This window comes from Equus caballus, chromosome 6 (assembly GCF_041296265.1).
Source record: "Equus caballus isolate H_3958 breed thoroughbred chromosome 6, TB-T2T, whole genome shotgun sequence".
Classification (NCBI taxonomy): domain Eukaryota; kingdom Metazoa; phylum Chordata; class Mammalia; order Perissodactyla; family Equidae; genus Equus; species Equus caballus.
In genome coordinates this window covers 342,940-370,456 of record NC_091689.1, presented here as the reverse complement: position 1 = coordinate 370,456, position 27,517 = coordinate 342,940, and the positions used below count along the sequence as shown (strand labels likewise).

The 27,517-nt window shown below is 39.0% G+C and overlaps 1 protein-coding gene across 39 annotated transcripts in view; it reads right to left on the bottom strand.

Moving 5' to 3' along the window:
• MAP2 (microtubule associated protein 2) overlaps positions 1–27,517 on the bottom strand; it is a 301,478-nt gene that overhangs the window by 128,371 nt on the left and 145,590 nt on the right. For 18 of the 39 annotated variants that reach the window (XM_070270406.1, XM_070270377.1, XM_070270401.1 and 15 more), the window contains exon 3: positions 22,947–23,014. The gene's annotated coding sequence lies outside the window, so the exon portion shown is untranslated. Of the gene's footprint in view, positions 1–22,946; positions 23,015–23,275; positions 23,763–27,517 lie in introns of those variants that run through there. The other 21 variants (XM_070270354.1, XM_070270360.1, XM_070270364.1 and 18 more) reach the window with 8 other exon arrangements.

Genomic DNA, 27,517 nt, shown 5'->3' with positions numbered 1-27,517 from the left:
CATGAAGGCAATGTTGGAGAAACGCTCAAGTAACACATAAATCATGGAAAAATGAACATCTGATATGGTTTCCCAGTGAAAAAGGGAAAATCCACAAGGATGAGGACGCAATATTCACTTAAGTAGCTAATTATTTGTATGTTACATTTATTATAAAGAAACTAGAGAAAATTGATTAAGCTCTTGAATTTTTTACAAAAAGTAGCATTTTAAAGGAGCATGCTGAAAAAGTCAAACGTGACATAAAGGATGTAAAATTGTTTTCTATGAAAATTTGTGGGGAAATTACTCTCAGAAAAACCAAACAATACTTGATTTATTTCTTTTTCTTAGAATTAGCATATGGTCGCAACTATAATGTCAATATTTCTCTGCAGAGTTATAATAAACATTTAATAATATCTAATTTTATTTTTTCAAACTAAAGATTGCCTCACACTTTTTTCACTATGCTTTTAATGAAATTGGTCTGTGTTTGAGGAAGATTCATTTTAAATGTCCCCTTTTCTGATACCAATTATTGTTAGATAAAGAGGTCCTCTTGTACATGTTTAATGCAATAGATCCAATTTTGAATAGATATATTTCCATTTACTGTCTAAAAGTCATACAAAACTGTCTAAGATATTGAATTGAGTCTCACTAAAATATTTTACTAGAGACTACTAATGAATAGCAGCTAGAAAAAACTGCATTTTAAAAATCATTTCTTAGAACAGCCCAGTTATCTCTCTCTCAAGATTTTCCTTTCAAGCTTATTTATTCACTTTTGCAGTCTCCCACCCTCTCTCTCCCTCTCCCTTTCTCTCTTCCTCTCTCTCTCTCAGTATATTTCTGCTGCACTAACTAAAACAGGGCGGGAAATTCTTAGCTATGTTTAAAACCGCATCTCTCTAGTTACCTTCTCTATACCATAACCATGTAGTCTGAGGTGTTTAGGATTTCTGTGGGGAGGCCAGTAGTGTGGGAGTTTATTTCAGTTTGCAGAACAATTCTGTTTGGGGATTTGCTGACACTAACGCTTGGTTTTTCCTGTCCCCTTATACAACGTGCCCGGCAAACTATAATTATCAGTATTTTCTTTTACAGCAGGATAATTATTTGTTATTTTTGCTTAAGCAATAAAAGAACCTAACAGTGTTCTTCCCACAAACAAGACATGCGCACAGGGTCACAGGCCTGCCCGTCTGCACAACACGGACAGCTCCCTTGGCTCTCTATAAAACAGACTGCCGCTGAAGCCCCTCCAGGGAAAGACCAAAGGCAATTCTACGGAAATCCTTTACAAAAACCTTACAAGAGAAAGCAAGACAATCACCTTTAAGAAGGTCTCCCTTTTCTTAGTTCCAATTATATTTTAACTGCTGATGTTTATCCCAGAGAACAGGCGTATCACTAAAAGGAATGTTGGTAAGATTCCTGAGACCAGGAGTGAAATTCTTCCCGCTACAATTTATGGTGATGTAGATAGGGCACTGATTACGTGCCTGTGTGACAGTCATTTTCTTAACTCAAGGGCCAAACTACCAAATTAGCTCATCTGGATTAGGGCCGATTAGGACGCGGATTTGGACAGCATGCTTCTTTCAAGGGCACCGGGCACAGACTCCACGAATACCCCAGTGTCTGGTAGGAACATGAATCTGAAGCTAGGATTAAACAAATGCAATCATTCTAAGAATAAGTCTGTTTATCTTTCTTGGTCCCTACCCTAATCTACAGCCATCTTTTTGGCACCTCTCCTTAATGCTGGAGAGAGCCGGTGAATCCCAGAGGTAATTCAGCGCATATGAGTGGATGCACACAGTATGTAAAACCAAATCCTCCAGCAGGACCTTTAGCTCACTGGAATGCGTAAAATGTCCCTTCAGGCAATGGCACATTCCTCTGTCCAGCAAAAGCAGGACATCTGTGGCTTTACCTTGGTATTACACAAACTTTTCCAAATCTGTTTTTTGCCACCTGAGCACACACAGCCCTTAAATTGTCAGATCAACTTTGAAAGCAGTAATAGCAATTATGCGTTGTTTCACTGATGAAAAGTTTGAGACAGTTGCTAAAAAGAAGCATTCTCTTACAGCATTATATTTATTCCAAAAATTGAGATTCTGTCAAAAATGTCCAAAACTGTGGCTATTCTATTATATGGTCAAAAATGGAAGATACAAAAAGATGAGAAAAGGTTAAACAGGGATTAAGGAATGGGGTGACTCCTCTCCACACTTAGCTGCTAACATTGAGCAAAAGGAGCTGCCCACATCCATCAGAAAAGCTTTGAAAATGCACCCTTAAATGTTCCCCTCTTCTACACATAAAAGGTCAATGGACCATCACTGGGGAGAACACTGTTCAAGTACTTCTGTTCATCGTTTCTGCTAAGCTCACTTTCAAGTTTCTACATCAAATGAGACAATAACTATGAAGGCACATTGGAGGTGACAAGGTCTCTCTGTTGATTATCAATTAGTGACACGGCCTTCTAAGGCATCCATCATGGGTGACATGCTAGGCAGAAAAAAATAATAGCTCCGCCACGTTGTAGTTTCCACATTGTACTTTAGCCTTAATAAACCAATGGGTTTATTTTTCCCAGAAACTTCTTGGCTTCAGGTCTGTTTGGACAGGCAATCCTATTCAACCAGCAGTGATTGTCCACATGCGTGAAGTCAGTTTGACTCCTGGTTGGAGTTAAATGAAAGAATGACTGTGCACAGCCAGCAATCCTCTTTCTTAAGGATGTTTTATCTTCCTTTGATATTTAAGGTTAAGTACTTCCTGTCATAAATGGGCTCAGTTCAAGCCATTGATTTTTGAACTTGAGGCGTCCGCCTGAGTTATTAGCCTCCCTCACAGAGAGGTGTGGTTGCCAGAGTCTCTCTTGCCTGTCTGCTTCCTACTTCCAGAAAACACGGCAAGTTATGAAGCCATTTTACAATTTGGTAGAACACTTCTAACGTGTAATATTGATTTGAGAGAAGTGGTGCCCAGCCCCATAGGTTAACTCTTCACATTTACAGAAATCTCATTGGAGAGTCAGGCCAGTTTTGGCGTGCTCAGAATCCACTAACGTTCTTACAGGATCTGAGTCTTCTCGGTCTCTTTCAGTTGTCAGGAGAACTGGTTCCTGTCCTATGAGCTCATTAAAAGTGATTCCCAGTGTGGATAGGTACTTTTATTGGTACTAGTACCAATTGGGCATACTAGTAGCAAAAATTTAGGGTGTATTTCTGCATTCATCTTCCTATTTCCACTAGTTCTTCACAGTCCTGGGATTCTGATCCAGTGAGCCTGCAAAGGGCTCCATCCTTCTGATGGCTAAGGGAGACCACGGAAAGTGGCTCTGGACCTGCTGAAGAGCACGTGAAATCAAACACAGGGCACTCAGCCACATTTTATTTACCACTGAATGGGCACCCACAGCTTCTGTGCATCCTTTGCTAATTCTATCTACGTGTATTTGAAGAAAGAAAATTCGAATAGGTTTCCTATTTGTTTTAACAGTCAATGAGATTTTTAACCTCTACAGTAAATGAAATCTGCCAAGTTTTTAACTGAGAATTGACTTGTTTCATTTTGGGGGAAAATAAAAGGAAAATCAACAGATGAGCCTTGTTGGAGCCGAAAACTGAGGGTACGGCATATTCAATTTCCCTCTCAGACTAGATAAAATTCAAAAGATGAACAAGTTGTTTAGAGAAACAATAACAATATTATATGCTTGAGTCAGATGTTGTATGCATTAGTTTGGGAGATTTTTCACACAAAATGTGAAAAGAGGAATTTATGAAGCTGAACCGAAAAGTTTATGCCTGTCACACAAGTACACAACCTCCTTCCTTAAATGTCATCAAGGAGAGAGTCTTTCCCAATTTAATTTTAGTTTGTAGCTGCAAAGTGTAAGTCTTTAAAAATTAAGATTTGTTTTTTAAAATATAAGTAGTACTCCTTCAAAGGAGACTAAGATGCTGAATATCCCTCATCCTTTCTTATCTGTAGGTCCCAGACAGCAGAAAAATATACTGCCAGCCAAACATGATGGCTTCTCCCCAGAACTGATCTGTAGTAGACTCAAGAGTCATTATTGACGGACCCAGAATCAATCAGCATTCTTCTCATTTACACTCTTGGTAAATCATTAGTGGCACTAGACAAAAACACATTAATGAAATAAAAACTCCCAGGAGCTCACCTCTGCAGCATATTGACTTCCAAGCTCACTGCATTTCAGACATAATTCATAAAAGTTCTCTTTATAAGTAAAGAACAGCTATTTGCCTTCTTTTAAAGCAATGTTTTACACATCAAAGATTATTAAATATATTATGAAAATAAATACGTTTCCCTCTAGATACAAAAATTCATTTTCCTGAAGAATTAAACATGGTTAGAGTTAAGCCTAAAAAGAGATTTTTTTCATGTAAGACATAGAAACAAATGAGACACTCTTCGTAAAAATGTTCCGAAAATAAAACACTCTATTATGACAAAAAATGGGAAAAAACTGGAAAAGATTCATTGACTACCTATAATTTGTCTGTCAGTACATATAAATAAATACAAATAAAAATAATTGGAATACCAGCCACTATTTATTGACCATATCCAAGTACTGATTTGTAGTAGAAATGTTAAGTAGAGAGCCTGTTTCACAATCCAATTTTAATTTGTAGATACAAAATCTAAGCCTTTAAAAATTAAGATTTATTAAGTACTTCACAGTCTTGCTAGGGACTTCACAATCAGTGTGACATTTATTCCTCACAACAGCTCTGAGGTAGGACATTGAACTTGACTGGTGAGAAAGCTCCCCCTGCAGAGGGCCTGGCCTGGCCAGGAGCACTCAGCCAGCAGCGGGGAGCCTAACCCGGACCCAGTGCGAGCCGTCAGCCTCTCAACGACATGCTTGTTCAGTCACCAGAACGGAGCACAACTCTGTGCACGGAAAGAAAGCGTAACCTTCACCTGCAGGAATGGTTGCACAGTCACCATCCTGGCTCAGCTGCTGGAGTCCTGGAGAGAAGGACCAGCAGAGCCTTTGAAATCAGGCAGCCCAGCAGCACTAGCACGTGAGAAGCCTGCAAACTCCAGGCAGCTGCCTCCAAGCTCACGCACCATGTCCAGGCCCCACGAGCCCAACAAGCAGATATGCCATTGTTTATTCTGCAGTGGGGGCTGACAGAGAGCTTCGGCAAAAGAAGCAAGAGGCAGAGAGAGTGGAAGGTGATTCCTCAATGATTTCCCTTTCTTGAGTCAGGCAATAATGGACCCTTGTAACTTTGTGGATTGGTAGGGATTTTGATACAAATTAGGAGGGAAAACTGTTTATGTGGAATATGTTCTGGTAGTGGACGACCCGGAAGCAAGCTACAGAGAAGATAAATCCTATTAAGCCAGCTGGGAGGATTGAGAGCAGCTGGTCAGTCTGGAGGCTGAAATAGCTAGGAAAGGCCCAGAAAAATCTGCATTGCAGATAAACCTCAGGGGAGACAGCTGAACTCTTAACATCCACCCCTCCCCCCCAAAACCAGCTTCTCTCCTGACAGCAGAGTGGCCTCAGGTGGTGCAATTTAAAATGTATATAATTTCTAGGCCTTCTGGTGACCTAGGGTGATTTAACATAATTCCATCTTTTGTCCTGCTGCTTTTCACCAGCCAATGTTGGTTTTTTTTGGGTGGGGTGGAGTGGGCAGAAAGGAGGAAAGGGGCAGCGTAAACAAAACCCGGTAGGACCTTCAGCACCTATTTCCTAGATCTTATCTTTTATGTCGTGTTAGGGTTTGTCTCTATCAAACTTGTATCGCTCAGCTTCAAAACAACATAAAGAACTGAACACCCACCCTAACTGTCGAGAGGGGGTGGAGAAATATAAACTTGAAAGGTCATAAAAATCACTATCAATTAGTTTCTACCAAGTATAAAAATTACAGGATTTCTGCTACGTAAAATTATCTTCACTAACTCCTGCAATACCCTAATGAGGTTGGTATTATCATTCCTGTTTTGTACAACTGAGGCCAGATAAGCTCCCAACGTCTCACAGCTGAGGAGGGCCAGATCCTGGATTCCAACCCAGGGATTCTAATGCACCAACGTCTGCGCTTTGGCCACCAGCATTTGTTAAATGCCTTTTATGTGCCAGATATTCTGCTTGCAAAAGGCAATCACAGCCATAGCCTCCAGAGGGTCCTGCTCTGTTGGGATGAAGGCAACTGTAACAAATAGCTTTTTAAATAGAGGTGGTTATTATAAAAAAAGCTTTTCTAAAAGACTTCATATTTTCCAGAATGTGTTCCCAAATAGTAATTTAGAATTCCGTAAACAAATAACTGTAATTAAAGTCTAGTGTATGATCACAAGAAAACTAAATCTCAGTGGGTGAGGGGAGATGAACAGGTGGGGCACAGAGGGTTTTTAAGGCAGTGACAATACTCTGTATGATACTATAATGACAGATGTCATTATACGTTTGTCAAACCCATTGAATGTACAACACCGAGAGTGAACTCTAAGGTAAACTACGGACTTTGGGTGATTACGATGTGTCAATGTCATCCCTGATGGAAAATGTACCTTTCTGATGAGTGATGCTGATAATGGGGCCGGCGATGCACGTGTGAGGGCAGAGGGCATATGGGAAAGCTCTGTACTTCCCTCTCAATTTTGTTGTAAACCTAAAACTGCTCTAAAAAAAAGTCTTAAAAAAGGGAGAAAAAAAGGAAATATAAAGCACATATCTAACTAAAAGGAGAAAGCACATGCATGCTTTTGATGATCCAGAGGATGGATGGGATTTTGACTAGCGTATGATTTTTAGGGAAAGAGAAGAGAATAAAGGATCAGTTTGTCAGCCACTCAACATCGCTCTTTGAGCACCTGCTCTGGACCAGTCTCGGCAGTAGTTTCTGGGGTTCTAGTTAGGAATGGGACACACACTCATGCAGGTTCCAGTCTTGTGGGGGAGACATGCATGAAACTGATAAATCTAGGTGACAGAAGTGCAGTGCTGTGGGAGGAGATATGCGCAGGCTTCTCTCAGACCAGAGGCTGAGAGAAGGCTTAACCACGAAATCTGAGCCCTAACCAATGAGCAGGACTTGAGTAAGTGGAGGGGCTAGGGAGGTGGGAGCCGGGTAGAGAGAGTGTTCCAGGCAAAGAGAAAAGTAATATGTGTGAGAGCCCAAGGCGATAAACTCAGGATGGGCCTGGAGAGTCAGACAGGCGGGATCATGGATGGCTTCATAGCACCATTTACAGATTCTTGACTTTATTATGAATGCTATGGGAAGTATCAAAAGATTTTAAACACAGGAATATCATGATTAGATTGTATTTAAAAGATAGGTCCAGCTGCTATGTGTATAACGGCTTCAAAGGTGCAAGAGATCAACTGTTGATCAACGGGAAGCTGTTGCAGTTGTCAAAATCAGAGATGATAGGAAACTAAGTAGTTCTTGGGGATAAAGAAATGGCTGGAGTTGAAAAATGTTTAGAAAGTAGAACTGATAGGACTTGGTAATCAACTGAACTGGCATATTAAAGGTAACGATTTTAACATAAACATTACCTATATAAATAACAATGATAGTTGATAAAATGACATTTCAGACCCTTTGAAAGTAAACGTAAAGTTGCAAAGTTGTTACACAAATGATGACTAGGGTAGGCTGTAAGTAAAAGAAAAACCTCAAATACTAGTGGCTTAAACAAAACAGAAATTCATTACAATATTATCTTATATTCAAAGTGGCTGCTGAAGCTTCAGTCATTAAGTCTGAATTCCCAACAGCAGAAATAAAAAGGGGAGTGATGAAAAGCACATTCCTTCCTTTTAAGTAGCTGACCTAAGTTTCACACACAACTTCTGTTCATACCTGACTGGCCAGAAATTAGTCACATGGTCACACTTACTTGCAAATGAAGCTGGAATTCTGGATCTCATTCTGAGTGGCCATGTGCCTATGAGCCCCCCCAAAAGCAGCTCTATTATTGCTGAGGAAGAAAGAGATAATCGATACCGGGGGCAAAAGTGATCTGTACTACATTAATTATGGGCTAAGGCCTTAGGTATAGATTGGAAAAAAATAAAACTTATAAACGGTACCAGCCCTCTACAACAACAGAAAATCAAAACACATCAAAATGAACGCACTTTGAAGAAACATTCCACACTTTGCCTAAGTCTTCAAGCACAGTTTTAACCTCAGTTATACGATCTCGGGGGGCTGGGTAAGTTACACGGAGCTCCATGCCAACAACCATGGTTTTATGCTGTCACAGAGCAGCCTCAGCTCTGACAATATTTGAGCAGAGTCGTTTATGGTTTCATTTCCTTTACTTTTAATAGTGCCATAAAAAGCCAAACAAATGCATTTTATTCACATTCCTTTGGAGGAGACCTTGAATTTAAATTGTTATGTCACTGGTTCCATTAACATTTAACCAGGCTGGCGAGTTATCCTCTACAGACACTCGACTTGAGAATGTAATAACTGCATACAGAAAATGAGAATTACTAGCATCAGTGAATCGCATACACATCATTCAGCGTACATCCACAGTGATTACTTTATGCTTTGTCTGTTTGATGTGTTCTCAGTTTGTTTCTAAGAATAAAGGCTATCAACACAATGCTGTTTTAATAATTTACGGAAAATATTCCTTTTATCATCCACAAATAGTTCCCAGTACATTGAAGTCAAAGGCCAATTTGACTCAACTTTCTATATTTAATTTCCTCTTAACATTGCTTCAACTTTCACAATTAAGCCACTATTATTCCCATTTTCTTTATCTTCCTTTTACTGGGTGCTGCATGTCCCAAGCTCACTGAGAGAGCAGACTTTCAATTAACTGAAACCATTTAAAGTCAATAATATTATTGTGGAAGCTAATTAGTACAAAGCTATACTCATTATTAACATAAATATTCACATTCTTAATTTTGCCAAGCAAAAGGATCACACAACATTCAGTTGTATACTCTATGCCAAACCTACGATTCACATTTAACGATAGTACATCAATTACATCTTGGTCTGCTTTTATCTTGGACTTTCCTTTAGGTGGAAAATATACCTATGAACAATTGCTTACTTTAGTCTTGCTACCAATGCATAATTCTTGGTTCTTCTGCACTGCATATAGAATTGTAGTTCTGGTCTCAATTTGGGGCCACCCTGTAATTCCTGTTGGGTAGGGAAGGGGTTTTCCTATGACTACGGCTAATCTCCAGGTTTGTGTTTACCCGTTACTTGGGATCCATTACAAAGTCTTCTATGTAAAGACAGCTTATATTTATATGCTACTTTACAACTTACAGCATGCCTTCATATGTTCTATCTCAACCCTGAAAATCAAATATTATCTTTATTTTACAGAAAAAAGGACCAGGAAAGAGAAGTAATTTTTCCAGCTAACTAGTAAATAGCAGAGGTAGAACAATGTAATAATAAGTGCAAAAGAGTGTAGGGCAAACATACAGTGATGTTATAAAAAATCAGAGTGAAGAAAATTAAATATGATCAGTGATAGAAAAGTTAGCCCATACACTTCTCATTTCTCCTAATTATCATTAAAATGATAAAAAATGTTGGAAAATAATGTAACCCTAAAAAAAATTTTGAAGATATTCTGGAAGTCAGAATGCAGTGGTCTGAGACAGAGAAAAAATGCAAGGAAACTGCTGCCAGGAGTGTAGCAGGTCTTTCCCCAGGAAACCTGGAGAAACCTCCAGCTTAGAGTCTTCAGATACAGAGTTCAAGGCTGGGGGACCAGCATCATGGCAATTCATTAAGAAAAGTACGCAGAACACTTGGCATCCTTTCTCTTCTTCTTCTCCTCCCTTGCTACTACCTTCTCAGCTGAGAGGACAAGCTTTTGCCCTCAGGGTGAAAAGAAGAACGAGACTTTAATGAAAGTAGGTGACCAGTTTTGGAACCTGGTCTGGTGTAGATAAATCCACACAGAACTGAAACACATTGTGGAACTGCGGGCATCCTAACCCGCTCACCTGTCAGTTCCATCTCCACGCTCCTCCTGGGACGCCTGCCTCCTGACGGATTCTACCCACACACCCAGGCCAGCAGTCAGCCTTCGCAGTGAGGGGACACAGATCTACACAATTGCAGAGGAAGCTCACAACACTTACCAGTGATCCTCAGCCTAGTTTTTCATTTGTTAAAAAAAAAACCCTCCAAATCAAGACATTGAGAAAAAACAGCAGCAGGAACAAGAAAAATACTTTTTAAAAATGACTCCTGAGGAAATAGAGATCATTCAGGGAACAAAAGAGAACAAAAGTATCTTCTCAGAGAGATCTGAAAGAATATTGCAAGCTTTAAAAATGAACTTCCTTCCAAAAATGAATTATGGAATATATGGAAAATTATCAATCAGAGAATAAGAATTCCCAGAAATTAATATATGGCTACCAAAATAAGTAATTCACTGAACTGATTAAAAAAATAGAATTGGCTAGGCTAAAGGCAAATAATAATTCAGCCAATAAGGAGAAGAAGAAAAAAAACTACTAGAATGTAGAAAAAGTGAAAAAGGGATTAAAAAATATGTGAACAAGGAGACACGACAAATCGACCCAGGAAGTCCAACATTTACCAACAGGAATCCACTAAGTCTAGAACAGAGGCAGGGATGGCAAGAAAAAACAAAGAAAACCAGAGGAAAGATTCTCTGAGTTAAAAAGATATAATTTAAAGTAGTCTGACTGCCAAATGGGATATATGATAAAAGACCTTCATCTAGACACATCCTTTTGAAATTGCACAAAACGCCTAAGACCTACCAGAAAGAAAAAAAATCAAGGTTGTTCACAGAAGAATGAGAACCTAACTTACATCAGACTTGTTATCAATAATATTTAGTGCTAAAATGTAATGGAGCAAAACCGTATATCTGATCAAATTATCAGTCGAGTAGGAGTACTATATGAAAATATGATTTGAGACATGTAAGGACTCAAATTTATCAACGACCTGCCATATATGAATAAATGCCTTAAGAAGAAGGTCCAGTAAAACAGAAAGAGAATACAATAAAAGATAACACAAGACAGAAAGCACAAGGAATGATGAATATAACCTACAAAAACGGTCAGCAAGCCATGGGCCAAATACAGTCACCACCTGTTTTTGTAAATGAAGTTTGACTGGAACACAGCCACGCCTGTTCATTTACTTATCTATGTCATTTCCGTGCTACAATGACAGAGCACAGTGTAGCTATGACAGAGAGTGTTTGAATAGCTGTAATGGAGATTGCATGGCCCTTGAAAACCAGGAATATTTATGATCTGCCCCTTTATAGACAAAGTGTGCTGACCTCAGCCTACAGGAAAGAAATTAGGTTGAAAGAGATTAAAGTCACTGGATCTTGACACTCAGGATATTCTCACTTGCAAAGCAGGAGCTGGGAGACACAAGACTACGTTTACAGCGGTTCAGGTAGCAGTATTTGATTCAAGAGGGAAATATATTTCCACAGGCAAACTGTGCATGTTGTTTGCGATGGGTTTGCTCTTCTGAATCAACTTAAGCAAAACACAGATTGATTAATTATAGTTACAGACCTGAATATAAACATTATAAACCTTGAGAATATAAAAATAATACCATATGAGAGAGCATGTGAGTAAAATTAGTGATGTTGGGCATGAAGATTCTTGCTATAGGAAAAAAAGAAAAACAAATATGGAATGAAGAAGATGAGGAAGAATCTTGTGTTAACAGATTTGAATTGGCGATGTCAGGATGAACTTATAATGTTTAAAAATATGTATTTTTAATTCTGTTGAACAGAAAGGCAGAGAAGCAAACGTACTACAGTACCATAAGCTTTCCCTGGTACCCAGATGTTGCCATCTGAATTTCTTCTTTGGAGAAATACCTGATGACCATCCTGGGAAAGGAGGGTGCAGACAAGCCTCCACTACCTCGTGGTGCCAGCCAGCAAAGCTGTGCTCAGCGACCGGCGGGGCACCCAAGGCTTTGGGAGCCGCGTGGAGGGGCTCCCACTGGACTCAAACTATTTTTATTTTACTATTACTTAGATATTTTTATATTTGTGCATATTTATCAACTCTTTGTGCCTGTGGCTCTTATACAATTATAAAAGTGAAACAAATTTACAAATAAACAAATAATATAAAATCAAATACAATCCAAATGAACCATGAAAAAAAAAAGCTAACTAAAAATGGAGGCAAGAGGGAGAGACCGTGTTAGTGTGCTACATTCCTCACTTTTTATTGTAGGAAGTCACTAGATGCTGTCCAAAGTTAAGAAATTGAACTCCTGTTTGCAATCAAAATGGAAATCAGAAGACTTCTTAGAGAACTGCGATTATTAAAATGGTTTTCACTGGGATCTGAGATTGGGGATGAGCTTAGAGAGGAAGACTTTCATTTTATTCAGGTCTCTTTGTTCAAATGGATTGCTTTTTACCACGTGCAGGTATTAGTTTAATTAAAAAATAATAAATACACCACTCATTCAAAAACATCCATTGCACACCTACTCTACGGTGAGTAGTTTTTAAGGCCCTGGGGAAATAGCAGCTGACAAACCAAAGTCCCCATATTTTCAGATTTTACGTTCTCTTGGGAGGAGGTAGAAAACAAACAACATTGGCACTATTGACATTTTGGGCCAGATAATCCTTTTTGTAGGAGGTTGTCCGTTGCAGGACACGGCAGCATCCCTGGCCTCCACTCAGGAGATGTCAGTAGTTCTTGCCCGGTTATGACAACCAAAAATGTCTCCAGACACTTCCAAATGACCCTTGCTAGAGGGAGCAAACTGTCTCTGGTTAAGAACCACTGGTACATGGTAAAAGGCTTGGCTTTGGGGCTAGAATGACCTGGGTTTTACTTCAAGCCCCACCAATTATTAGCTATTTCTCTTTGGGAAATATGCTCAACTTCACGAAGCCTCATTTTCCTCTTCTGTGAAACAGGGATAAAAAACTATCTTGCAGGGTTTTCTTCTTCTCCGCCCTCTTCCTATTCCTGTTTTCCTCCTCCTTCTTTTTCTTCTAACAACCCAGTGAGAAAATTTACGTACTTGGCACATAATACCCATTAAATAAATCATAGCTATTATGATCTCAATTATGACTGTAGTAACGATGGTTATTAAAATGATGAGGAAGACGAGGAGGGCAGTGCGTGGAGTGGAGGGTGTGTGCCAAGGGCAGTGGGCGTAAGAGTCAGTGTAGGCCTTGGATGATTGGATGAGGGGTCTGGTTATGCTCCAGGACAGCACTCTCCAACGAAACATGATGATGATGGAAGTGTACTATAATATATAATGTTCTATAAAAATAACTTGGCTATGGAGCACTTGAAATGGGGTTAGTATGACCAAAGAAGTGAACTTTAAATTATTTTTTGTTGTAATTAATTTAAATTTAAATAGTCACATGTGACTGGCAGCTGCCATATTTCTTGGCCAGCATAGCTCAAGAGAGCAAATGAGAGCCACTGAAGCTTTAGTCATTTTCTTCGATATCCCGGGTTCTTTCTCAGGTATTTAATACTTAAAATTCTGTGAAACTTAGATCTAAACAATGGATTCTTATTAATCTATCCCTCCATCAAATTCTTTTTAAATCAATAAGATTACATTTGCTTTGATATAGTTAACCTTATCTCCTTTTTGTTTTGAAAAGTTTAAAACCATTTCAGTAATGACTATTATTTTTATTAGTATTTACTGAGCCCCATGCCATATCAACCCAGGAACCTCAAAGGCAGGAGTCCGTTAGGGAGAGCAGGGCAATAAATTTAGTGGAGGTCATGGCTACCTTGGAACGCATTCTTTATTTTAGCAGTCAAGTCAATGCATTATTAAAATAGTCCAGATTTAGGAAAATACACTCATTTATCTGCTTTGGCTGCATAGTAGTAGAAAGTAAAGCCTTTGGAGTCAGAACAGGATATGAATCCCGGGTTTACCATTTTCTAGTAGAGTGACTTAGGCAGGTCATTTGCATTCTTCAAACCAGTTTTCTCATCGGTAATAAATACAAGATCTGCCATTCCCATTCCAGAGATTGTTGTGAGCTTTGGGACGTCATGTATTAGAAAATGCATTGTACAACTTAAAAAGGGTACCAAATTAGGTTTTTTTTCTTAAAGTCTGAATGCAACTTCTTAACTGGTCGCATTATTCCAACAATTTTATAATCCAAAGTCTACATCCTGGGTCTTTTGGTGAGCATAACACATGGAGCAGAGCTAAAAACGCATACACATATTGAGCTATATATGACATTTATTATTTCCCTTTGATCTAGTGGACTGCAGCCATCTCGTTGAGGAAAAGTGCAGCAGTCTGACCAGAGATACGGGAATTACTCAGGAGCGTGAGTGCTTGTATGAGTTAGAGCTCATATTTCCACAAGCACCAGTGTAATCTTGGAAAATCAGTCATTTTAGGGATTTCTGTCCTCACTATTTAAAGTGTAGGCAGTCCAGTTATTTTTTTTAACATTACAGAATATCGCAAACTCACCTGCAACTACACTCAAAATCGTGCTAACTAGTTGCTCTTAGGCACCATGTGAGAAGAATCCTTAATGTCCACGTGTTGTATCTTATTCATGTATACATAACCATGAAATCTTACCATGAGAAAATCCTACGATGAGCAGGAAAATATTTTCAAAGAAAACTATGTACAAACATTGTTTATCTTGGAAATAAAACATAAGATCCTCCCGAAAAGAAACATCATTTCCTAAATTCCTACCATGTGAAGAGATTTTGGTTGTAACATGTTAAACGGAGTAGCTTTGTTTTAACGATTGCCAGATGTGGATCAATGTATTTCCGGCTGCTTTAAATGGTCATAATCCAGAATCATTAACACCAGGAGGGAATCTGAAGAAAGGTTAATTCAGACCATCTGAGGCAGCCCACATGGAATCCACAAAAAAAGAGGATTGATTCAGACTTCTTTTTGAGAAAGAGGGAGAATTTGTGTCAGAAAGACCAGATATTATCCTGTGCTACCCTGAGACTCTTAACTATTGAATGATGGCTAAGGGGCATAGTATACAAATTCTGGAAATTTTACCAATTCCAGTTTGACTTTGCAAAGAAGACCAGCACTGTCCATTATAGAAAGACTGCAGTTACACACACACACACACTTACACACAACACTCATTTTCTTGGCTTCCACTAGGCACCTGCATCCAGGGCTTTTTCTGTGTAGACAACATAGGGAGTACTGAGATGCCTATGACACAGCTTCTCTCCTCAAGGACATTTCCTAAATGTTCTCCTTGAAGAAACATGGTTATCAATTTCAGTTGATTTCTGTTCTATGAAAATAATTTGATATTTCACCGGAATTTTTAAAGTTTCTAATGACACTGCTCAAGCCCACATGGCTGTTTAAGTAAACACCAAATTACAAAACGACAGTAACAAGGTCCAGAGATCTGGTCATGGCATGGCTGAGAGATAGAACCAGCCCTTTAAACAAAGGATAAATGCTAATAAGTATAAGGACATCCCAGCTGTTTAATATGTGTTTAAGCTGCCTTCCTTGATTGATGAGTATGCCATATTCATTTGATTTCTTATTTTCTTAGATAGTTACAGCTGCAAAGTATGGTGTGGGAGGAATCAAACAGGTAAATGATCCCAAGTTCCTGCAGGTATAAGGGGGGGCTGAGAGTTAGTCTAGTATTGGAGGCCTAAAGACAGCGCCCCTCCAGCAGAGTCTGTCAAGCCTTCTTACGAACACTCAGCTCCTATGAACACACTGACCGTCTACAAACACAGGCATCCTTCTTTCAGAGGAATGCGGGTTGCTGTCACCAACCGAAACAGTTCTCCAATGAGAAATGATTTTGTTGGAAAAAATGCTTTCCTTAAATCAGAGACTATCCTCAATAGTCCCCTGTGGCTTTCAGCAGAGTCCCCCAAGGCACGTATTAAGATGTGGGTGGCAAGAAGATGGGATGTGGAAATGCAGAAGCTTCGCTACTAAGCACAGGGGAACGTGAGGGATGTCAAGAGCTAGGGGGCCAGAGAATTTAGCAGGCCAGCACAGTGTTGAACACCCAGGCAGAGAAGAAGTTAAAAGTCCAAAGAAATCATGAAAGAGGGAACAGAATTGGAGTTAAGTAACTGGCCCAGGGTAATATGCAATCACATCCCCAAACCTGAGCCACAGGTAATCATTATATAGCACAATAAGCATTGACCACGGGCAGAAAGAATGAAATGCCAGTAGCTCATTAGGATCTCCCATAAACAACTTTAATGGATCTTTCATAAAACAACTGGCTGGAATTGAAAAGCACAGAAGTAAACATGGATAATTCTCTCTTTCACCATCAAAGAGGTTTAAAAGTATGTGGTGCTGCTCAAAAAGAAGGGCTCACATTTGATTTGCTCAGAACTGCTCCAATCATTGCTGATTTCTCTTGCCTGGGTATTCACCTTTTAACCTCCTGCCAATCAAAGCATGGTCCATAGACCAGCAGCATCAACACCAGCTGGGAGCTTTTTAAAATATAGAATCTCAGGCCCCTCCTCAGACCTACTGATTCTGAATCCACATTTTAATGAAAGCCCCAGTTCATTCATCTCTGCTTTAAAGTTTGAGAAGCTTATCTCCCATTATCTACTCTGACTACCTTATCATCTGTTCTTGGCACAGCTGCCTGGGTAATCCTTAAATTTTTTTTGCTTACCCACTGATTACCTTCCCCGTTCTAGAAGGAAAGTTCCATGAGGGCAGGAAATGGGCATGCAATTGGTGTTCAATAAATATTCCCTCAATGAATAAGTGAATTTCCTCCATTCTGAGATCAAGTCCAGACGATATATAAAGTTCCCCATATCCTTTCTTTAACCCTAGAAAAGTCCCACTCTCTTTTCTCTTGTTTTTCTCTATAGGGAAGATGAATTTTGCTTGCCAAGCCCAAATCTTTATGTCCTCTCCATTCGGATCTGGTTCTCTAAGTCTGTCCTTCACTTACATAGACAGCGTTCCCTCTCTATTGGCCCTGCCCTTACGCCTAGGACCTCCCATGTTAATAGAGCAAAGCCCATTGCTGTCACTGCTCTTCTTGCTGTACACATTTAATCTGCCTTTCCTTTGAGTTTGGGCTTCTTAAGCATGTGCTCCTATCCACATTTACTTATTCACATCCCAAGATCTTGCTTCTGTCCCCATAATTTGACTGATTTGGAGTTAGACCCAGATTCAAAACTAGTCCAAAAACATGTGCCTCTCTCATTCTCTGTTCCTTCCTTTGTTAAGTGGAGATACTAGAATCTACATCAGTCTCTGTGATCATTAAAGTGCCTGTCATGGAGGCTGGCACGTGGCAGGTGCTAACATAATCGTAGATTCCCTTTCTTGGAGGAAAGCTGAGGCTAATTTTGAAACCACCAAATTATATCTGACCAGGAATTTGACAATATAGAATGCAGTCATTCTGTTGTGAGGAAATATCCATTGGAAATAACATGAAATACCATGTAAAAGTAATGTACAATCTATTCCATTGCAGCATTCCGATGATAAAAATTTGGAAAAATAGGGAATAAGAATGTTCAATGTTTACATGATAGAGCATAATGCAGGTAGCAAAATGTTGTAAGAGATGCTTAAGATATTGCTGAGTGGAAAAGAAGTAGAATTTGAAATTGTATTGTTCTGATCCTCACAGTGTAAATTTAAAGGCAATAGATGAAAGGAAAGAAGCTGAACAGTTTAAAACGTGTTAACCAGAATCTCTGGACTGGGTAATTATGGATGACTATTACAACCTTCCTTACAGTTGTCTAAATTTTACAATGCGGGTTTGTTGTTTTTATAACAAAACATTACTGAAATAAGAAATCCAGCAGTCTTTTATTTATTCTCATCCTTCACTTTTTCTGGAGGACTTGAGTTTTAGCCTTGTTTTCTACTATCTCACCTGTCCTCTTCTTTCTCTGCTTTTTTTTATTTTTTGAATTCTTCCTTTGACTTTGTGTCAATTTCTACCCCTCATTCGGCATCCTAAATGTGGGTGCCGCCAAGAGTTTTCTCTCTGGTCCTTGTCTCATCTTTCTTGATAATGTCATCCATGTCCTATCTCCCTAACTTCTCCTCTCAGCTGTGGATCTACATGTTCTGCAATCTATCAGACCAGTCCACCTACATAACCAGCTGCCATGGCCTAACCCTGCCTCTTCATCTTCTGTTCACTCTCTCATGCATTAGCTGTCTTCTGCATACTAGGCAGTCTGCTAGAGACTAGGGATACAATAGAAATAAAAAAGAGCCTCTTTCCTCAAGGAGCTGTCTTTTTTATTTTTTAAGGTATGCTTTTTTGGTGAGGAAGATTGGCCCTTAGCTGACATCTGTTGCCAATCTTCCTCTTTTTTTGCTCCCCAAAGACCCAGTACATAGTCGTATATCCTAGTTGTAAGTCATTCCAGTTCTTCTGTGTGGGACACTGCCACAGCATGGCTTGAGGAGCAGTGTGTAGGTCCACACCCAGCATTCGAATTGGCAAATTCCAGGCCGCTGAAGTGGAGCACATGAACTTAACCACTCAGCGATGGGGCCAGCCCCCCGCAAGGAGCTTTCAGCTACCTTTCTCCTCTCATTTTTCCAGTTATCAAATTCAAACATTAGAGCTACCATTGAGTCCTTCTGCTTCTCATTCCTTCTACCAATCATGCAGCTGCTATACTCTGTACACAAATTTCAGCTCAGAAACATCTCTCATTGTCATGACCTGTTTTTTTGTGCCCATTATCAACACCCTCTTTGAGCTCTCATTTTTTCCTCATTATCCTATGACAGCTTCCAGAGTGATATTTTCTTCAACATGCTGTCACACACAACTCTAATTTATCTCACACAGCTATAAAATAAGTCATCAGAAAACGCACTTTAGGTCATACATAGTGGTTTCTTATTCCAAACACGCTTCATAGCTTCCCATTGAATACTGAAAAAACTCTTCAACTTGGCATTGACGGTCCCCTTCCAATGTAATTAGGTTAAACTGAATGAAATTTTTATTTGGTAGTTCAAAAAGGATAGAATATTAGCTGTTTCCTACAGTACAATCTACTAGTATTCACGTACCTTTCCATCCTTATCTTGTAACAATCGCTTCTTTGTCCCTGCCCAAAATATAAATGAGATCAGTCTATGCTTTCGAAGCCTGTTCACTTCCTTTGGTTCCTTTGTTCATGTTTGTTCTGCCTGGAGCTCCTCCAGGCATTGTCACTCCCTTGAATACTTCTATCATCCCCAAGTTCCACCTTAAAAGGCTCATCCTCCATGATCCATTTCCTGTCGAGTCCCTTCTCAATTGTTAGTAATCTGGCCCTGCAATGAAGTGTCTTCTGGAATGATTCGTGTGTCTCTTATGGTCCCGGTAAGCCTTGGCACTACTTCCTTGTCTTATTCTGCTGCACCCGCTGAGCTCTGAAAGTGTTCCGTTGTTGATCCTCCTTTGCAAGTAGAGCATTTTAATATATATTTGTGTAACTATTAGTGCCCTCAGTTATTTTTCTGGGCTAGTTAGTTGTATTTAAGGTTGAATGTGCTATTTTCTCACTGTTCACGATACTGTTCCCTGCTTATTTACATTGACCCTTTGAAACTTCTTCTGCCATTATTTCAATTTAAAAAGAAAAACACCTTCGCAAGATATGGCATCAGTTACGCTATTTAGCACTTGAATTCTCTGGATAACTTTCTCATATAGATTATGCAATTCAGCAATAACGACTTTATTGTAATGATATAGGAGATGCTTTATGAATTCATTTATTCTAAAACTTAATTTATCTCTGACATTCCTCCTTAAAGAATAAAGTTCCTCGTGTCAAATATAAAATATATATTAAAAATATAAAATATACCACAGCTTGAATATAGAGTTAAGTATTTGAAGAGACTTTCACTTCTACATTACGTATATAAAAACCAGAATCTAGAGGATATCTTATTGCATTAACATATATATCATGTGCCTAAATGAAACATTAAAACGATGACTATGAGTCAAAAAAAATCTACTAAAGACATGTAGTACGTCGTAGTTAATATGAAAGACTGTGGGCCAGACTTATGTTATTGCCCGTTTGGGAATCTCAGTTCATTCATCTGTAAAATGGAGACCAGACCCACCTCCCAGGATTGCAGGGAGAGTGAAAAGGAGATAACATATGTTAGGGGCTTAGGATGTTATCTGGCACATAGTTAATAACAAAACATTATAATATTCTTAATAAAAATAAATGACAACAAGAAAGAATAGCATTCTCTGAAGCTATTAAGCTTCTAGAAGTTTCTTTACAGATTCCTTAAATATGAATATATAAAATGATGTCATACTTAGCAGTCCATAATGAGCAGGAAAGCATTTAAGAAGACTATGACATCATCTCTAGCATCACATCGAGAGGAGGCCTCCCCCCCTCTGCTGCAGCAGCATCCTGGCTGAGGCGTGAAGAGCGACAGCCGCGCCAGGCTGGGGAGCAGCACGTAGGAAGATCCAGAAAGGAAAACCCATGCTGCAGTTTGGCATCTGTCCCCTGGCTGGTGAAAGTGAAAGTGGACATTTCAGAAATTATTTCCAGCTTAACCTAAAACCAGAAAAATCCCTTTTCCATATAGCCTGGAGAAATTTCTACACATGGCTTGCCGGCTATTCTACCCAATATTAATTATCTAATTAATTATCATTAATTAGAGATATACAATGTATTTCTGGTAACTAAAAAAAAAAGAAATGTCCCAAATTCCTGTTTTACAGCGAGCAATCTCATGAAAAACAAGAACAAAAACGTAATGGGGGAAAATGCAGATGAATTCATTTACCCATCAAATAATTAAATAAATATTTATTGAACTCCAACTGTGGCCCAGGGACTATTCTGGTGCTAAAGATATGAGTGAAAAAATCAGTAAAGGAATTAACTAATGCCAAGACAATATTGATTAGAAAAACCGCGATACAGATGCCTGACTGTGAGTCCAATAATCAAATTCTCTTCCGATTTGACGACATAACAGACTATTTGGATAAACTCTGGTTTGTTAGACAAAATCTGTCAACATACCCCTGGATGAATTTTAAAATGGTCCTAGAAAATTTAGGCATGAAGAGGCTCTTGGTAAGGTAACATGCCACTTCTCCAATACTCAGATAAATCGCAACAGAGCTGACGAGTTCCTATTGACAATATATTGAAGATTTTTTTTTAGTGGTTAAATAATAACTTCATCCTTTTCCAATTCATGTAAATACCACGAAGTTCAAAATTAATATAGTAATGATTTGCTAAATGAGTCAGAAGATTAGGAAACAGAGTCTCACATGAAATATATACTACATGGATTTAGTTAGATGGAAAAATACCAAATAGATGGGGGTTTTTTCGTTTCTTTGGTTTTGGCCAAGCATGAAATGTTTTCACTTACTGTGAGTGAAGCCTAAAAAGAGAGTATGGTCCCAAGGGTTTTACCATATCCAGGAGGAATACTAAGTCCTGTTTGGGGATTTCATACATGATTCCACTGAGTGATTTCTGAGGAAAAAATGCAATATATTCTATGTATCTCTGAGACTGGTCTATTAGATTTTGTTCAATATCTGAAATAATGCAATTTCCTTTTTTAGAACACATGAAAATACCTTCGTGATGTGTTTTCACCAATTCATCCTCCGGCGCTACAATCTTATGTGCTGCTGCCCGCACTCTGGCAGGGCGGTGCCAGCCGCAGGTGCCCTCCCCCTCCCCCACAATGACTGCCACAGCAGCAAGGCTCTTAATAGGGGCCGTGGAAGGAATAAATTCAGGTTCTCGTAATTACACATCGCAGAGAAAATTAAACAAGGACAATGCATTCGTCTCCCTCAACTGCTACAAATATTCACACTCACACACTTCAGGGATTTCAGGCTCAGGAGGTGAACATTAGCCATTTTTAAGGTACATTTTAGAAAACTAACCTTACTGCATTAAATATTTTGGACCAATAGTCTTGAGGGGAAATACTATATATACGCCAAGGAAAGATTTAAAAGATGTTATTGATCTTCTTCTCAGGAAGGCAGAAAACGTCATCCATTTTTTTAAAGGCAAATTACAAAATAGGTTTTATTGTCATGAGTATATGTTAAAGTCAAAGATTATCTTAAAGAAATAAAGAAAAGGTAACATCCGTAATTGCCATATCCAATCAATATACATCCTGATGCTGAATTTGAAAATTAATATTTCTCGTGTGAGGCGTCAGGCCCGGGGATGGATTCAACTGCTACATGGCAAGACGAAGGATTACTTTTGTTATGCTGTCAATGCCGAATAAAGCATACGTAAAATCAGTTCTCATAATAACTAACAACCTCGGCCTTTAAATGTACCCCATGCTAAACACCAAAGCGTCAGTGAAGAAGTTCCATTATTTTACTCGCAAAACCCAACAATACTGAGTCATTCCTGGGCTTTCGTCTCCAGCGCCCATTTCACCTGCGAGGGGTGAACCATTTCATTTAGCCATTTTTTAAAAACCACTTATAAGCAAGAGTTACTCAGATAAAATCATGACTTAGTATATTTCTCTTAAACTCAGATTATTGAATTTTCATTCAGATAAAGAACTTTGGACATGTTTTTTAGCTTTACAATGATAAAAATTCGAAAATAAGGCATACATCTTTATATTTGTTAACAACTTGCAACACAGGCAAAAGATAATTCTTCAGACATCTTATAATTCAAACAGCCTTGATAAGGGCATTCTCTGCATAGGAAATCACACACACTATAGACAATGATCGACGCAGGCTCAGGGATAAAGACCAACCATTGAGAGATTAATTTAACTAAAAACATTCCAAATCTTCCATGATTTTCTCCCACTTAAACATCCAAACAAAACATGTGGTACCTTTTAATTTTCTGAATGAGTAGTTTCCAGTCAATGTTTCTTCGGTTAGAGACAACAAGCTGAAGAATCTACCAAAACAAAACAAAGGAGAAAATACATACATAGATTTGTTAAAAAAATATTGAAAATTGTAACTCACCAGTAAGCAAACACATTCTTTATATCCAGATAATAAATCTATGTCTTGAGATCTGTGGTACCAAAAATGCAGTACTTGAATTTTTTGGAAGCGCAGTAATGTTAAAGCATTTTACTCTGAGATAACATAAAGCAGATCCTTTGAATCCAAAATAAAACAAAATAAAATTTAAAAAACCCCAAACCATTACCAGCGCATATGCAGCGATACTGCCCAAGCCTAGCCTTTGAGGATTGCTGCAGAGTCCTTCTCCGGGAGCATTATCTCCGCGGGCTGGCTCTGCTCTCTAGCTCCAGACAGACGCAGTCTGCAAGCCACCAGCTCCTGTCTGTGTGTGTCGGAGAAAAGGAAGCTGCAAATTAGAAAAAGTCCCCGCAGTGGCGAAAAGCAAAATAAGGCGAGTGGGAGAGGGAGAGAGAGCTCGCCGGCCTCAGAATTTTCGAGAATGATGACAAGCCACCCAGCTCCGCCATCATTCACTGACAAAAAGATGCAGCCCCGACTTATGATTTAGCGGTTTGCCATGGGGGCTGCTGGTATCAAACGCCTGACAGGCATTTTAATTGCCTCCATCCAAGTGTGTCCCCAGGAGCCAGTCTGTAAGCCTATGAATGTCATCATCTGGTCTCCTTTGTGTTAATGCCAGACACACACAAACACACACACATTCCGTGATTAAAGAGACAGACAGTTTTCCAGCATATAGGATTACAAATAAGTTAGGCTACACAAACTGGACATGACTAAATGATAATTTACGGGTATTTTTATTATCTGCATTAATGACATCAGAGATTCTTTGATGTTTTGTCATTGGCAGATAATTACAATATTTTTAAAACTGAGTATCCCACATTGCTTATTTATATTTCAAAATAAATAACTGTGCTCATTCGAAAAATGCATATATTTATGTAGATTTTCTTATGGAAAATTCAGTCTCCTCGTAACTGTGATAATTACGCACTTGGCAACGTTCTCCTTACAAGGGAGAACACAGCAAAAAACAAAGCAGCTTAGGAAACGAGGGCTAATGTGTGATTTCTGTGGGCAATCTACTTTATTCCCTCTACATACAAAAGCAAAAGGAGACAGCAACCAGCTTGAGTCCTGGGACTCTACAGTCCCTGAGGGCCAGGCAGGGAACGGAATCTCTGGCATAATCAGTATCCCCTTTATGTCAGCAACTGAAATTAACAGTTGAATAACCCTGTTTTGCAGTGCCCCTTATGTAGGGAGGTTAAATGTAGAATAATTCCTCGCATTTATTTCCTGGACAAAAGGCAAGGGGAAAAATGTTAATAAATAAACTAATTTTTACAGTATTGTTAGCTATCTGCATCTGTGAATGGAGCAAAATTCGATGTGGACCAAAAGGGCCAGCTGTGAAGAAGCTTGCTGGCAGGGAGCATCACCATCGTTACCAGAAAGAGAAAGTACAGAGAAAAATAAGGCGATGATAGAGAAGAGAGAAGGAGACTACAGTGGAGGAAATTTAGAGACAGAATGAGATGCTTCATTCTCTCCCTTCTGGAAAGAATTGTCTCTAGCAGTTTTATCTTATGTTTTGAATGCATTAGGATGAATCTGTATTTTCCATTAGCCATCTTTCTTCTCCACTTTTTGATCACCAGCTAATTTTGCTTTCATAAATATTCAAATTACGGTTCTTTTATATGAGATAGAGACTGCTACTCCTTGCTTCTATCCATCTCCTGGATTCATGGCCACCACTCAGCCTTGTCCAGCTCCTTTGTTTCCAAGGTGAAAAGCTGAGGCCCATGGAGTCTAATGAAGGTCACAAAGCTGCCTGGAGATGCAGCAGAGACACCATCCCAGTCTCTTGGCACAGGTCCCTGTTTTTCTTCTCTCACCAAGTCACTTTCTTTCCGTGCTCTTTCCCATTCTGTCTGCAGGCAAAACAGATTCCAGAAACCTCCTTTGTCTTTGACTTTGTAAGCCTTCTTTTATTTGCTAAAGCAGCGATCTTCCTCATTAAAACGGGTTGCAATCATTCTGAGGACTGGCTTTGCTTAAGATCTGTGCTATATTGTATTGGAGGGCTGAAGAATATGGGGTCATTATGTCACTGCTTTCCTTTCACTTCCAGCCTGGAAACCAGATGAATCAAGCATGAATGCCCTTTTGTGAACCCACCTTGTCGAGCCTGAACTTAATCCTCACACACTAGGCACTCTATCACCCCTGGCATCATTCTTTGTGCAGGCATGAAATCGGGCAATCAAATTGAGTTGGCCTCCCCAGGGTCCTCCTAGTCAGAGACAATGTGAACCTTCCTGCGGTTACCCAAAATAATGAAGCCAGAAAATTGGGAGCCCAGGTAAAATTCAAAACATTTTAAAACATTAAAAAAAATCATTCACTCAAAAACAACCACCAGGAGGCGCAATATCCGTTAAAATCTTCCAGAGCTACTCAGTAAAAATTGTGACTAGGATTTTGACCTTGATGTTTTACTGTTTTGATTTCCTTTCTAAAATGTTCTTTCAATATTCAGTTCTTATGACTCATTGCTTTTAGGTCACCTCATCTATAGGTTGGGTCATAATGCCTTTTCTGATGGCTAAAATACAGCTACTGCCACCACGGCAGTCCTCTGCCCCCAGTGTGTCAGCCATAAAATAAATAAATCACATTTAAAAATAATATGATTATCCTAGGTAATAATTACAAGAAACTTTAGCTTTCAGTGAACCCTACATCCTGGCAAGGATTCTTCTCCTTCACAAATGTCCCTTCAAATATGATCTCTCTGTTAAATGTCTATTTTTCTTCAGTGATTTTGGACACTAAGGTTATTTTTCAAGCAAATGTTTTATTTTAATACATTGTTGTTCACTTCTGAGCACAAAAAAATGATGCACAAGACTGCCATTTCTTGAAACATGAATCATATCTTATCAGGCTCTCATAAAGCACACATAATGCTCCTTCCTGGTCAGTCTGGAAAATGGCACAGCTTCCAAAAATATTTCATACTTTTTGGGTGTTGTTTACTATCTGAGGATATCTAGTTCAGTCAATGAGAATGGGTTGGTATACTCTTTTTCTTTTTTGTCCATTTGTTAGCGGAAGGACCTGCCACTTTAACATGTCCATTGCAGAATAAGCACTATATGTAAAATATAATTCTTACTTTTAATTACATTGTATTCTAAGAACAACATGACAGATAATTGAGAGACTTTCACAATTTTTACACTTTTTATATTTATGCTAATGAGCCTAAGCTAGAGTGCTTTCCTTGCCCTTCTCTCGTTTCCAATACTCTAGACCTTGGCTGAGCACCACTCATCAGTTCATTTAGCCACTCTTGCTGACACACACCATGTATTCCAGACACGTGATAGATTCTAGGAATGAGGAAAAGAGGAAACAACATTTCCTCCTCAAGGAGCTTCAGTTACAGTGGAGACAACCGAGAAGTCAACAGAAACCTTGCTCGTTTTCTCACTGTGATGACGCACCAAGTCTCTGCCCCTCTGTCACTCCTGCTTCATCTCAGATCCCGATCCTCAAGAATCCAGTTCAGTTCCATCCCCAAATTCAGGCAGCTCGCCCATGTGGCTCCTCTGGAAGACCCTAGATTTCATCCCCTAACTCTATCAGTCTGTGCATTTGCAGATCACTCTTTAACCTCTTTAGGACTAAAGGATGGAGGCATGGCTTCCTCACCTCCCTGACCTTTGGTCATATACCGTCTTCCAACCAGGGCTTTCCTGACCACCATAATGAAAACTGCGACCTTGCCCCTCCCTCATCCCAGGCTCCATTTTTCCTTCTTTCTATAGCACTTACCACTTTCCATCATACCATAAATTGTATTGATTACGTTTACCATTGACTATGGGCCTCAGTCTGCCAGCTTCATGAGGGAAGTCGTCTTCACATGTTGGGCTACTGGTGTATCCAAAGCACCTGGAACAGTGCTTGGAACCTACAGGTGCTCAAAAATATTCTTTGTATGAGAGAATGTGAAATCACATTAGTGGATGAATTGGAGTGTTTAAGCACAAGAAAAGTCTATATGTATTTCCTTATTCTATAGTCAGTCTTCCTTATGAATACTGTCTTTTATTTGTAGTATAAGTCACCTTTCCCATGGAATGAATAGTTTTTATAGTTTCCATTAAAGGATATGCATTTATTTAAAATAGGGGCTTGTCTCCTACTTTCTTTGAATTCTGCAAAGTACCTAGGATGGGGCTATCAGCTCTTAAATACTGAGAAAGAGTTTGCTTGATAAATCATACTTCTATGGGTGGTAAAATACACAAAATTTTAATCTTCAGATTCCTTGAATAAAATTATAACAATTAATAAATCAATAATGCTTTGTGACCAAAATTACTTTGAAATGGCTTTTTAAAAATTGACTATAATTACTACAATTTTTACTTTTAAAAGTTAA